The sequence below is a fragment of the Canis lupus genome, chromosome 28 (assembly GCF_011100685.1).
Source record: "Canis lupus familiaris isolate Mischka breed German Shepherd chromosome 28, alternate assembly UU_Cfam_GSD_1.0, whole genome shotgun sequence".
NCBI lineage: Eukaryota > Metazoa > Chordata > Mammalia > Carnivora > Canidae > Canis > Canis lupus.
In genome coordinates, this window is record NC_049249.1 from 38,947,662 (window position 1) to 38,960,549 (window position 12,888).

Here is a 12,888-nt window from a genome sequence, read left to right on the forward strand (position 1 = left end):
AACTACCTCTCGCGCACGAACAAGGCCAGTCGGGGCATCCGCGCTGCCAGGCGGCGCTTCGTTAGGCCATGCCTGCCCCGCGTTCCCAGTCGGAGGGGATGCCAGCGGCTCTCCACAGACAAATAAACAGCAAATACTTACAGGGCACAGCCTTGTAGAACTGATTCCTTAATCAACAGTTAAAGAAGCAAATTGGATTTGCCCTATCACAAAAAAAATTAATTCCAGATTGTCGTTCTGGTCTTAAGTACAAGAAGGTTGCCTTATAGGCTTGGTTGGATAATTTCATTTTAAAAGTATCTTTAAAATTTGACATCCCTTGGGATTTGTGGTTTTCTCCATCATTATATAACTGTAAACTTCTGGATGTTAGAGATTGGATAATTTCTTTCAGCTGGACCTGGCCTCCAGCGCACTTGGACGCGAAGGATGAGCACCAACGGCGCACCCGAGTTACCAGTCGGGGTTACCAGTCGGGCTGAGGGACAAGACGGGTCCCCCCAGCCTAGTACCAGAAGTTTTGCAAGATTTCTCACCTTGATTTTCCTTAACACGTTCTCTTCTCCCTCTGCCATTAGTTAAGAGAATTGTCAGAAATTCTCTTGACAGGCTGCATCTACTCTAGCTAGTGAAAACAAAACAGAAACAAACAGACAGCCTCTTCCAGGCTCTCGGGTTAGATCCTGTTGAGCAGTTGTTCCGTCTGCGCTCCCTGGAACCATATGGTCACGCGACGTTACGGAGGGAAGCTGGCCTTCAGCACCCGACCGTCGTGGGCTGGGTGGGCCCGGCCCAAACTGTAAAACGCTCAGTAAAACCAGCAGCACGCAAAGTGCCGCGTGTGTCTCCACGGGTGAAATATGCCCCCCACCCCCCGACTTTCCCGCCCTGTGCGTGATTTCTGAGTTGATTAACATTTCACCTCTAGTGTTATGTTATTATAGCCTTTATGTTTTAATCCATTTTTTACACCGTGGGAGAAGGAAAAATATCACTATTCTAGTAATCAAGTTATTCCTGTAAAATCCTAAATAAAATGAGAATTTTATTAAAGATATTTATCTTATACAACAAGAATAAAATCAATTTGCACTGCCGGTCCGGCATCCAGTTACAATAACATTAAAATATATTGTTTATGTGCGGGTGGGGCCATTTCTCTTTTCAGATTGGTCAATGAGGAGAACACCACAGTGCACTTCCTTCAGAATATTGGCTTGGTGGCTGGACATGGAGGAGAGCATTTTTATTGTTAATCAATGCCAATCAATTCTGAGCCTTGATGTTAAATAGGGATCAATATCACTAGGCTGCAGATGAGATCTGATTTCAATTGGTGAGCAAACCTGCACAAGTTTTTAATCATAAGGTAAATCAAGACCTGGAACATAAGTCAGATGAATTAATATAGGCCGTGCAGGACCTCTCTTGCCACTGATCCAGCACAAGGAAATTTCTGTCATATTTCATTATCACTCTTAGGGCGAGCTGAAGGCAGCGTTTGGGGAGCGTTTTCCTAGCGGAAGCTGGAGCGCCCCTCGCGCCGCACAGCGAGTCCTCCCTGCAAGTGCAGCCGCTGGTCCGCCGAGTATAGTTATATGTATGCCCCATGAATCTCATTTTATGCGATTAAGATCCATAAAAATTCAATAGCTTTTCTTCTGCAATTCACATTTTACCTGGTGAAATATCATAAGAATTTCATTATCTTTGCAGCTGTTGCCTAGGATCAAGCAAAGGTTATTACCCTCTTCGAAAACACTATAGAATATGTACGAAAATGTCAGGAGAACTGGGCATTTAAAGCTTGATTTTTTAAAAGAAAAACACTGTCTGAAGTTTAGAATAAACTGTACTTGACATTTATGTACCATGATGCATTTCTTGGTAAACTGATTTTGCAAGGAAATTCTTTGAATTCGACTCTGTGACTGGATTGTAAAAGGGAAAGGGAGGACGGGGAGGGGGGGGGCCGGGGGGGGGGGGAGGGGAGGCAGGTGGGAGGGAGATGGTGCCGCAATCCAAAACCCAAGCTCTCCCCACGTCAGACTGTATAGGATTTCTTAACCTTTCAGATAACCATCACAGGAAAGATAACTCCGGAGAACCCTAACCGATTGCCATGGCCTAATCCTATGGATCACTCAGGCCCGTTTAAAGCATTTGAAGAAAAATGGCCAGTGCAAAGGACGTGATTGATCAGAAAGCTCCGTAAATCATGTGGATTCGGTACAGTCCTCCGGCTTCCACTGCTAGGGTTCCATCTATGATGATAAATTAGCATTAGATGGAACCTAATGAGTTTACTAAACATTTGGGATTTGTGCTAATAAACTGGCTGGCTGTGAACTAGCAGAAGCGATGAGCAATCCCGGGGCTCCCTCTTATCTCTGTACATGACAGTTAAACCACGCTTCCAATCTGCGATCAATTCATCATCCGACATCATTGTACATTCTTCACAAAAAGATAATTACTGCTTCCCTGGATCAGAACACTCATATTTCCTTGCAATTGCTGGTCTTGATAGCAGACACTGTCACCACTTCCTCCGAGCCCCACCATACAGCTCTATTTATGATCATTATTTTCGCCTAAACAAGCCTTTTTCCTCGACTTGATAACGAAACCTGCTATGATGAGAAGGGAACAGTTACGGCATTGTTTCCTCTGCGGAGTGCTTTTACGTTTAGTGGAGGCCGCTGACAAATATTTTATTCAGGGCATTAGTAAAAGTTTCCACTCGTTAGAAGATATCGCTTCCATTTCCTTCGGAAAAAGAAAAAAAAAAAAAGAAGAAGAAGAAGAAGAAGAAGAAAGGAGAAAGGAGAAAAAGAAAATCCTGCTGCCGGCTCTGATTTGTTAAAAAACAGAAAGGGAACAAGAGTAAAGCAAGTAATGTAACAGGGAATAAATCAAAACATGATTAAAAAGACCGTAGCAGGTTTCAAATCACGTGCCCCTGGCTCCGCTGCCTTCGCGTCGCTGGACCTCCGTCCTCGCCCTGCGAGGGGCTGCCCTGCCGACTGGTCAACTCTGTTTGACCCCCAGCACACGCAATAAATTACCATAACACACAACTCTGAAACAATGTAAATTAGTTACTGCTCACAGTCTAATAAATGGGAACAAATGTGTTTGGGGCTGGAAGGGGCTTCTGGATGCTCTAATTGCTGGGGATAATTATAATGGGGTCTTAGGGAGCATAAGCAGCAGTCACTTGCCATGACAAACACCCCTACCCCGGCAAATGCGCTTCTGACCACGGGACTTGTAACAGCCAACTCGGTTTTTTTCTTAAAGTTAAACGTACTCGTGGACCTTGCTCGAGTCACCATCATGGGCGAGAGAGAGAGCCTTTTCAGAACGAGAAGGCGTAGCTACGTGTCACGTTATTCTGAACCGAGGCAAGTTTATTTTTACTGCAAAGAACCTTTTTCTCGGACTGGCGTGGGCTCGCCACACTCTGCGCAAAGTCCAACACAAAAGCTTTGGGGGACCGGCAGGAACGGGAGAGGATCGGCCGTTGGTCAGGGCAGCGGGAGAGAGCAGGGTCTATTTTTGAGCTGCACAAAGGCACACCTCTGGACGGGGGACCTGGACGTTTATTAACTTGCATAGCTCATTTATTTGTTCAAAGTAATGATCTTTGGGAAAAGGGCTGTTATATTTAGAACCTGCTTGTCAAATTTAATAAATGATAGTTATTGCCATTTTTTCCCCTGAAAGCACTTTCCCAGATCCTTCTCACCTTCCCTGGGGTCCCCGCCGGCCAAGGACCGATGGGCAGCCTGCATCTCGGTAACTGATGGCTGCTGCCCGGTGGCCGGATCAGGCCGATGACCTCGGACGGTGGGGATGAGCATCACGTCTAATCCAATCCCCCACTTATTTCCTGACCCAATCTTCCTGATGTCAGAGGACGAATCGCTTCATTGAGAAAATGGAAATGGACGGGGGAGCTCCCTTTGGCAGCGATTCCAATAACCAAATATCAGGCCGGAGAGACAGGAGAGAGGCTGCCGGGGACCACCCCACCCCGGCACACTGATCTGATTTACAAACCTCTCCTAATGTGAAACAAATGCTCTGGGTGTGAATTCATACTTAGCCATAAAACCCTTTCGTTGCTCTGTCTCGTATTAAATACCACATATAACTCTCAGCAGGTTTTATGCTGTGTTTCACTGTCAGCAATGGCTAAAGCTGGCCTAACATTTTGTTTGGCAATTAGGAAAATTTGTAGTTTAATTTATTAAACCAAAAAAGCCAACAACTACGCTGAATGCTGGACTCGTTCCATGTTTATGCCACACTGTAGCATACTTGCCTTCCAATAATTTAATCATTCTCCTTTTATGGCCTGTGCTATTTCAATATCCTAAAGAAGTATTACTTGGGGGAGAAAAAAAAAAGCCTAATAATAAGCAAAATGGAGTCGTACCACTTAAATAAATTCTTGGTAAACGGTGTGCATTTCTTTGCAAAGGAGCCAACTGCTTAAAATAAAATTTAAAAAAAATGGGGTGGAATGTGCAAACTTCTAAAAGCTATGAGAAACCCACAAACATCCAAATACCCAAACGCTATGTGCTGTGAAAAGCTCACGAGTAAAGGAGCTTACTGTAAACACACAAAAACATTAAAAGAAAGGGAAACTATCACCCAGAAACCTTTAAGAAGGAAAAAGAAAGAAATTCGAAAAGTATCATCTGTGGCCAGGAAGCCACAATAATACACCGAAGAACCTTAAATGTGTACCTGTAAGTGAGAGAAACTAATCTGGAAAGGCTATGTTCTGTATGATTCCAACTACAGGACGTCCTGGAAAAGGCAAAAGTACGGAGACCGTGCGAAGATGAGCGTTTGCCAGGGGCTGTAAGGAGGCGCACAGGGGCGCAGCACAGAGGACGATCAGGACAGCGGAAACTACTCTGCAGGATATTATCACAGGGAATACGTGACATTACACGTTTGTGAAAACCTTTGGGATGTGCAACACCCTGAGCGAACCTTAGGAGAAACTATGGGCTCCAGTTTCCCTACAAGGCGTGGATGTTGGCTCATCAGCTATGACCATGCGCCTCACCAACACAGGATGTCACCAAAAGGGAATACGGGGACTTTGCATTCCCTCCTCATGTTTCTATAAACCTCCAACTGCTCTAAAAATTACAGTCTGGGGGCGCCTGGCTGGAGTCAGTAGAGCATGGGACTCCTGATCTCAGGGTTATGAGTTCAAGCCCCACGTTGGGCCTAGAGCTTACTTCAAAAAAAAAAAAAAAAAAAAACTATTAATTTTTCTAAAAAGCAGTCTCAGGCCTCCTTGGAATCTGTATCAAATGGAAGGAAATGCCGAGTTGGGGTGGTTCGTCGGCCGTGCAGGGGTGCATTCAGTGGCCCTGCTCCGTGACCACCTACTCCCCGGCCTCGGTTTGTGTCCTCCTGGCCACGGGATGTCATTTCCAGGGCTGGAAGCTTCTGTGATTCTGAGCCCTGACAGCTTGGGAAGGACATCTGTGCAAACTGGTCAGAACGGGATTTAGGTTACCTGCAGACCACGCCCCCTGGCACCAAAGGTCTTAGAAAAGTTAGGGGATTGATTCTCAGGGAGGACGCCGTCCTCAACAGGCCTGGAGAGAAGCATCCCTGACCCCTCCTCAACGCCAGTCGGTTTTGTTGGGCGTTACTGAAAATAACAGGGGGCAGCCTTCCCTCGCGGACCCTCTGTGCAGGCCCCGTCCCCCCGCCCGGGGTCGGGGTGACCCGACCGCCCTGCCGCCACACGCACGCCCCGCGAGGACATGCTGCCCGGCCTGTGCCCGTCATCGAGTCCCAGGCCAGTGGGGTACAGAGGTCACCGGCGGACGGCCCCATAGCTTGGGGGGCCTCCAGACCCAATTTTCAGGGATCCCAGAGCATCCAGCTCGGCCATTTCTGCAAAGGCTCCCGTCTCAGTGAAAACTGCAGGAGAAGGCTGCCGGAGCCCTTGCGGGGTCGGTGGGCCGCAGGTCGAGGCTGGTCTTTCCCCCTGTGGAAAGGCCTCATCCCAAGGGCAAACGTCTCCAGGGCCCCACACGGGCCCCAAGTTTTGTCTGGTGTGAACACGGCACCCTGCCCCCAGCTGCTTTCTGCTGGGATAGAGGGAGAAGGAAAAATATAGGCAATGAGGGAGGAGGGAGGGGGCGGGGGAGAGCGGAGGGAGGAGGGAGGAGGAGGAGGGGGAGGGGAGGGGAGGGGAGGGGAGGGGGGGCGGAGGCAGGGGCGAGGCTGGAGCTGCCTGTCTGGGCGAAGCGGCCTCCTCCCCAGATGTGCGAGCGGCTCCCCTCCACACCCAGCAGAGACAAGCTGGAGCCGACTCCTTCCGTCAGCGGGGCCTGGGCTCTGTGTCCTACCACAACACAAACTCCGAGCCCTTCCTTTCCGCACATGTTAAACTCATTTCCTAGCGAATTACTGGGGAAGCGCGGCGGCCCCTGCGCCGCTGCCCTTCCCGGGCCGCGCTCCATCCACTCCGGCCCCGCCGCCCGCGTGCATTTTGAGCATTTTCTAGCTGAGCAACTTCCAGCGAAGGAATTACAGGGATATTTTTCATGTGTTTTGTTTTGAAAGGGAAAGGGAAATGAGGGACTCGAAACCAACCAAAGTCAGAGTTTCCCAGCACCAGCCCCCGCCGTGCTCCTCCTCGGATTGGCTGCACATTTACAGCATTTATTACGTGGAGAGATAGCGGGCTGTTTTCTGAATAAATAGTTTGGCAAACAGTCCCTCCTCGAGCTTCTACGATTTAACGAACCCTAGTCGCCCCCGAAGGCTGAGCAGCTTATAAAATACAACCCAAGAAACCCTTAACACGTAAAATTCCTCTGCTTATTTTTCTCAATTACGGCCATATTTTTGAGAGCATTAATAACACCGGCATAATGTCTCATTATGTGGACTCTCGACCACAAACATTTTTGGGAGATTTGCTACGAAGATAAACAAACAAGAGGAGCTTGTGTTCTGGCGGGCGAGCGCGAGTGCATGGTTTTCATTTTCTGGAGTGTAAGCTCCCGAAGCCGTGCCAAGTCCAGCCTGAGCTCCCGGAGTTCTCCCTCCCTGGACCCCCACTTGTCAATCACTTCCTGTCGCCAACGACCGTTTCCATCATTAGAGCGTGGGAGTTTCATCTCCTCCAACGTGCCTCCCGATGCCACCGTCAGTTCGAGATCTGATCAATTATTCAGCACCGCTGGAAAGTAACCGAAATCACAGGCCGACGCGAGGCACCGCGAGGCAGCGAGGACCACCGGCTCCTCCCGGTTTGCCTCCTAAATGCTCTGACGAGGCCAGCTCCGCCTGCTTTCTTCGGCGGCACGAGAAGGCCTCTGGCCAGCCCCAATTATCTCCTGGTGCACAGAGAGTAATTATTTGCTTCCTGTAAGCATGCGTAACAGAACCCCGACTTTGGACGGCTTTCCATAAGGTAATCCAATTCATCCAAGCCATCCTAACACAATTACAGGCACTGGCAATATCTTTGCTTTTCACCTGATAAGGCTGCCGCAGAGGCGCGGGATGGCTTGCGTCAACGTACCTCCCGGAGTATAGCTTCTGACAGCCCTGCCTCCAGCCCCTCCCTCCGCCCCCTGCATTTTCATGCCCGGCCTGCTGCCCCGGCTCCTGCTACGGCGGCGGCGAGGAGGCTTCTCCCTTGCAGAAGCGGACAAGAATCAGAGTTGTTTGAGAGTGTTGCGGAAGTCATTACGGCCGTGTGGCTTGCTTTAAAACCCAGCCTTCGCCTGGCGTGGCCACGGAGTCCTTACCCAGGCCAGGCGGCCATAAATCTCCGCAGGCCTCCTGGGCCTAGCGCAGGGACGCAGGCGCTGGGGCCTGGGGGTGGCGGGCGACTGTCCTCGCTGTGGCACGCGGGGGCTGGGGAGCACACAGACCTCGCATGGATGACGGAGACTCGCTAATCCCGGGGCTTCCAGGGAGGAAAACATACAAAGTGGGATCTGTTTCTGGTGTCTCCCTATTTAAGTGAAAGCATGTCATTGTGACTCGGTAATGCAGTGCTTCCTCCCCTGTTTATTTTCAGAAGTTTATGAAAAAAATGCTGAAAGGATGAATGAGCATGGTGAACTTTTTGCCTCTCCCCACCGGCGTGCCAGGGCATAAAACAGCCATTCACACCTGAGTGTGCCGAAGCCAGATGGGGCCGGTGCCAGGCAAAATCGGAGTCTTTGTAGCCACATCCATTCATCCAAAGTGCGCCTTCGGATTGCCAAATTTCCAGCCACTATCTGCCCTTCACTTGAGTCCCAGGGCATCAAACAGACCCTGAACCAGACACACACAGCCAGCACCGAGAGAAGGCCTCCAGGACCCCCAGGCCTATTCGCGGATAATTATAGTCACATCCTTAAGAAAACCGAGAAGGAAAAATTAACACCAAACTGTACTGTTTTCATCGCGTTATGCAGATGAAATGACACGTTGTCGTTTAAGAAGTTAATAAACAGTCTCCGTTTTGCAGGTTATCCAAATGCTACTGAATAGAAAACCCTGGATCCCTAAATGATGTGTAATTAAAATTATTTTTAAAATCCTCCTTGACAGGCCAGGGCTTAGCCAAAATGTAAATGACATTAAAGAAGACAATGAATTTAATTTTATTTAATGTCCCTTTTTGCAGATCCTCATTTACATAGCATTTTTAACAAAAGCGTTGACCTTATAAATGCTGGCATTTGTACAGCTCCCTCGGAGTTGGATTTAATCACGCTCGTGCAAAGCCATGAGGGAGGAAGCTTTAAGTTCTCTGCTTGGAGATGGAGTAGGAATAAAAACAGTGGGACTGGTCAAATGTTTATCCTCCCCGCTTCTGAAAACAACCTGACAAGAAGATGTAAGGGGCTGGGGAATAGCCCGGTGCTGTTTGTAAGGCTTGGTAATAATCATACATAATCGTTTGGAAATATAGCTAATAAAAAATATAATGAGTGTTCAGCAAAATCGGCATTAGGCCCAAATTACATGATATTAATACTTGAACAGGTGCAGAAAGGCGCTTTAAATGAGGTAAATGAATAAAATGTCCCAGAGCACAACTGTGTGTGCTGACAAAAAGTCAATGCCATGAATAATTCAGTGAGGGGGACTGCCAGCAAAGGTCGGCTCTCTTTGACCTTTGTGACAGGAAGTGAAAGGAAACACTGTTGACTAAAAAAAAAAAAAAAAAAGAAAGAAAGAAAGAAAAAAAAAAAAAAAGAAAGAAAGAAAATCTCCAATCGGTCCTCAGCTACCGTCCTGCAATCACTTTAAAGGTGTAAACTTAAAACGCGTAAATGAATCAAAGCCAGGCTCTGGAGGGGCCAGTGGGGGGGGGGGGGGGTGGCCGAGCTAAAATTGTTGGTAGTTCGAACATCTGACTCAGGACAATGTGAAATCGCAGACAATGAAAGGTTAAGTAAATAATATTTTTCTACAACCCCATGTCAATTATGTATAAAAATCTGAGGTCAGCTGAAAAGTATTTTCAGAGCCCACAGGGTTGAAATTTTGTAACAGCTGTTAAATATGACAAAACTTCCCCCCCCCCCCACAAACTAAAGCTATTCCAAACTCTGTATGAAAGAAAATGGGATAAACAGATGTCTGGCTTCCAGACAGGAAAGTAGGACAGACTTGGAATGATAAGTCTCCCAAACTCTATAGACCACTGCCAGATTTACTGGGGAGGGGGCACTGGCTGCCGCCGAGGTGCCAGCGAGCAGGACGCCTGAGACGGTGCCATCTGGAACCGCCCCGCCGAGCACGCTCCCGGCGCCGCGCGAGCACACGGTGCGCGACCCGGCCCGTGGGGACGGTCACCGCGCCCGGCTCCGGCCGCGCTGCAGGTTGCAACAGTTGGACCGCGCACCTCCGGGCCGCTCGGGCCAAGCGAGGGAGGGAGGGAAGAGCGTGTGCCTTCCCGGGCATTTCCAGAAGGCCTGAGGGAGCACACCAGGATGGCACGGGAGGAGGACGAGAGCCAAAGTGTGGTTTTGGTTTAGCAGCTACACCGACATCCTGTAATCATTTACAGCCCTTGGAATGTACGGGTGAAACAAGAGAGATTTATCTGTTCATAGTTGGGATATGTGGACAATGGGTGTTCCTAATGAAGACCATCTGCTTTTGTGTTTTCCCAGAAAACATTATTCCATGAGGAAAGCGATACTCCCGTCCTTTTCAGGAATACCGTAGAAAAATCAGGCATACATACGCACATGTGTACACACGGACACATACGTGTGGGTGCGTGTGCCTGGGCGTGCACACGCGTGCGCGCACACACCCGTGCCCTGCCCGCATCTGGCTCTCCAAGGGTCACCGCGATGTCCCGTAGACGCTCTCTCCCGTAGGGCCTCTTTCCTGACCACGCTTCCCACTTCGCTGCGCTGCGTTCCCCCTTCTTCCTTCGCCCTCCAAGTTGTTACGTTATCTTACATAAACTCCAGTGTAATTATATTTGTGGAGCTATAAAAAATGGTTTCTCTGGCATTGTTTTATGAGGAAGAAAACAGTTAACGTAAGTGAAGCCCCCGCAATAAATTAAAAGGGTTTGGTAAGGCGGAATAGCCTCACTTTTCCCCCTCTTTTTTGACTCGGGAGGGTCTTCCGTGCCGTTCATGAGTATTTAGTGCTTCGGAAAGATAGCTAAATTGTGTAATTAATTGATTTAAGGCATCGGAGTCTATAGAATGTGATTTCCCTGCCAGAGCGGGAAGCTTACTCCCCTGTTCTCATAACACAGAAAAGCAGCCTCGGCGTGCCGGAAGAGGCTCGGTGCGGGTTAGAACAAATGTGGGCCCATTGATCTCAATTCAGGTTGGAATTATTGGTTTATATCCTCAGGACAAATATGCCTTATCTGGTCAGAACCTGCTAAATGTATCCAAAGGCCACAAGGAGCTGGCGAAGCACATTGTATATAATTCTTTTTTAAGCCAACTAACCAAGTGATGACACTGCTGATGGGGACCTGTAGACTGACTCACCCATCTGATGGGGTATTTTATCCTGCAATACTCAGGAGGGGAGGCAGGCTAGAAACTCAACATAAGCAACTAATTTTAGGAGGCAACGCGCACCCCACCGAAAGGAGTATCGTTACAAAATTGAAACACATCTCGGTGGCCGAAGACTGCCTCTCTCTAAAGATATTGCCCTCCTGTAGGTAGGTGTCTGTCTCTCTCTGATTAACACAACTTGCCCCAGTGAACACGAGATTCTTCATTCTGCCTCTCGAAATATGCCTTAAACTGGAGATTGAGCCAATACGGCAACCATTTCACAAGGATTTACACCAAGCAGCAAAATGCAAAGAGTATTTACTCACGATAAGTGACAGCGCTCTTAAGATGCTAAAAATGTACATTCTATTTGTCATTGCATAAGAAACTGTCCTCACCTTAAAATCCCTAACATGGAAGGTGATTAAAATTCCTATAAAATTGTCATATCTTTGAATTCAGAAGCAGAGCAGATTTTTCATCAATAATTAAGACCTCCAAAGCATTTACGCCAGGCGTAAATGGAGCTGCAATCCTCCTTATTCAAATAAACTTGGTAAACCCATTAACCAAATGTTTTTACATTTTTCCCCTCCCCTCATGCTTCTAGAATATCAAATGATCACACACTTTTCTTCCTTAGATTAGAAAGGTATCAGTAATCTTAGCAAACACTTTAATTAACCAAACATGAGAGAGCATTCAGACATGAATTAAAGAGCACATTTCTGCATATCAAGGGAAGGTATTTCCCATTGTGCGACTATAACTGAGTATTAAAAGTTATTCAGTATCAATAGTCGATAAAGGATGGAGCGTTGCAAAAACCCAAAATGGTTATGAAAGGAAAACACAGCCTCCAAGATGTCAGTTGAACCAGCACGACCACTCCATTACTGTGCCATGCTGAAAACCTCACAATTTAAAAACAAGTCATCTTTTTAGAATGTACCAACATCACAAACTGAAGACAACTCAAAAGAGGACACACTTCACAATCCTGTATCACGAGCAAACATGCACTGCCCCCTCCAGCATCTCACACTCAGACAAGATTCCAAGAGCTGCTCAAACACTTTTAGCCAATCAAAAATAAAATAAAATAAATTCAGTTACAAGACGACGATCCAAGGCTGTATGATTTCCATAGCCACAACACTGAAGACAAATATAATGATATTGATTTTTGTAGTTGGGAGTTCTATAAAGTGTTGAACTTGTTCTCAATTGCCTGAGTGACGGCCACAACTGGTCAGCCCTATTTGATTACTAATAAGAGAGCTGTCCCTTCTGTCAGATACCGAACATTCTCCACTAAGCAAACAGCTATTCCAGCTAGTTAAACATTAGCATTGCTCTCCACTGGTGGCGCATATTTCTTTAGGCTTAACTCATAGAGTTTTCCGGGTTTAATTTTTCAGACACTGGACAGCAAAGTTCACGATCAAAAGATAACTTTGTAATGAAAGCTGCTGAAATTCAACCCCTCTTCAAAACAGTCTAAACCTCTGCTTCACAAAACTGGTGTCATATGTACACGCCTAACATTTATTCGATTTGGGTACCAATTGCAAAATCTGCAGTCAATCACACACTGGGCCTTTTGCTGTTCCCCATTGTTGGAAAGAAAGAATCCCTCCTTCTCCTCCAGGTCACCGAAAGCCACCGAGCTGGGTGAGTGTTCGAAGAGGAGGGTGGAAGGAAGTGTTTTTGTTGTTTCAACTAAAGCAATGCCAAATGCACATTAGCACTATTAGGACTAATGATTAGTATCTTAAAAGGATGCAACGTTGCCCAAGGAATATGATAAATAGCAAGATGAAGAGCAGCAAATGTAAAGAATGCA

At 47.4% G+C, this 12,888-nt stretch overlaps 1 protein-coding gene across 14 annotated transcripts in view; it reads right to left on the reverse strand.

Moving 5' to 3' along the window:
* EBF3 (EBF transcription factor 3) overlaps positions 1-12,888 on the reverse strand; it is a 117,383-nt gene that overhangs the window by 97,278 nt on the left and 7,217 nt on the right. The gene's annotated exons all lie outside the window — the stretch shown is intronic.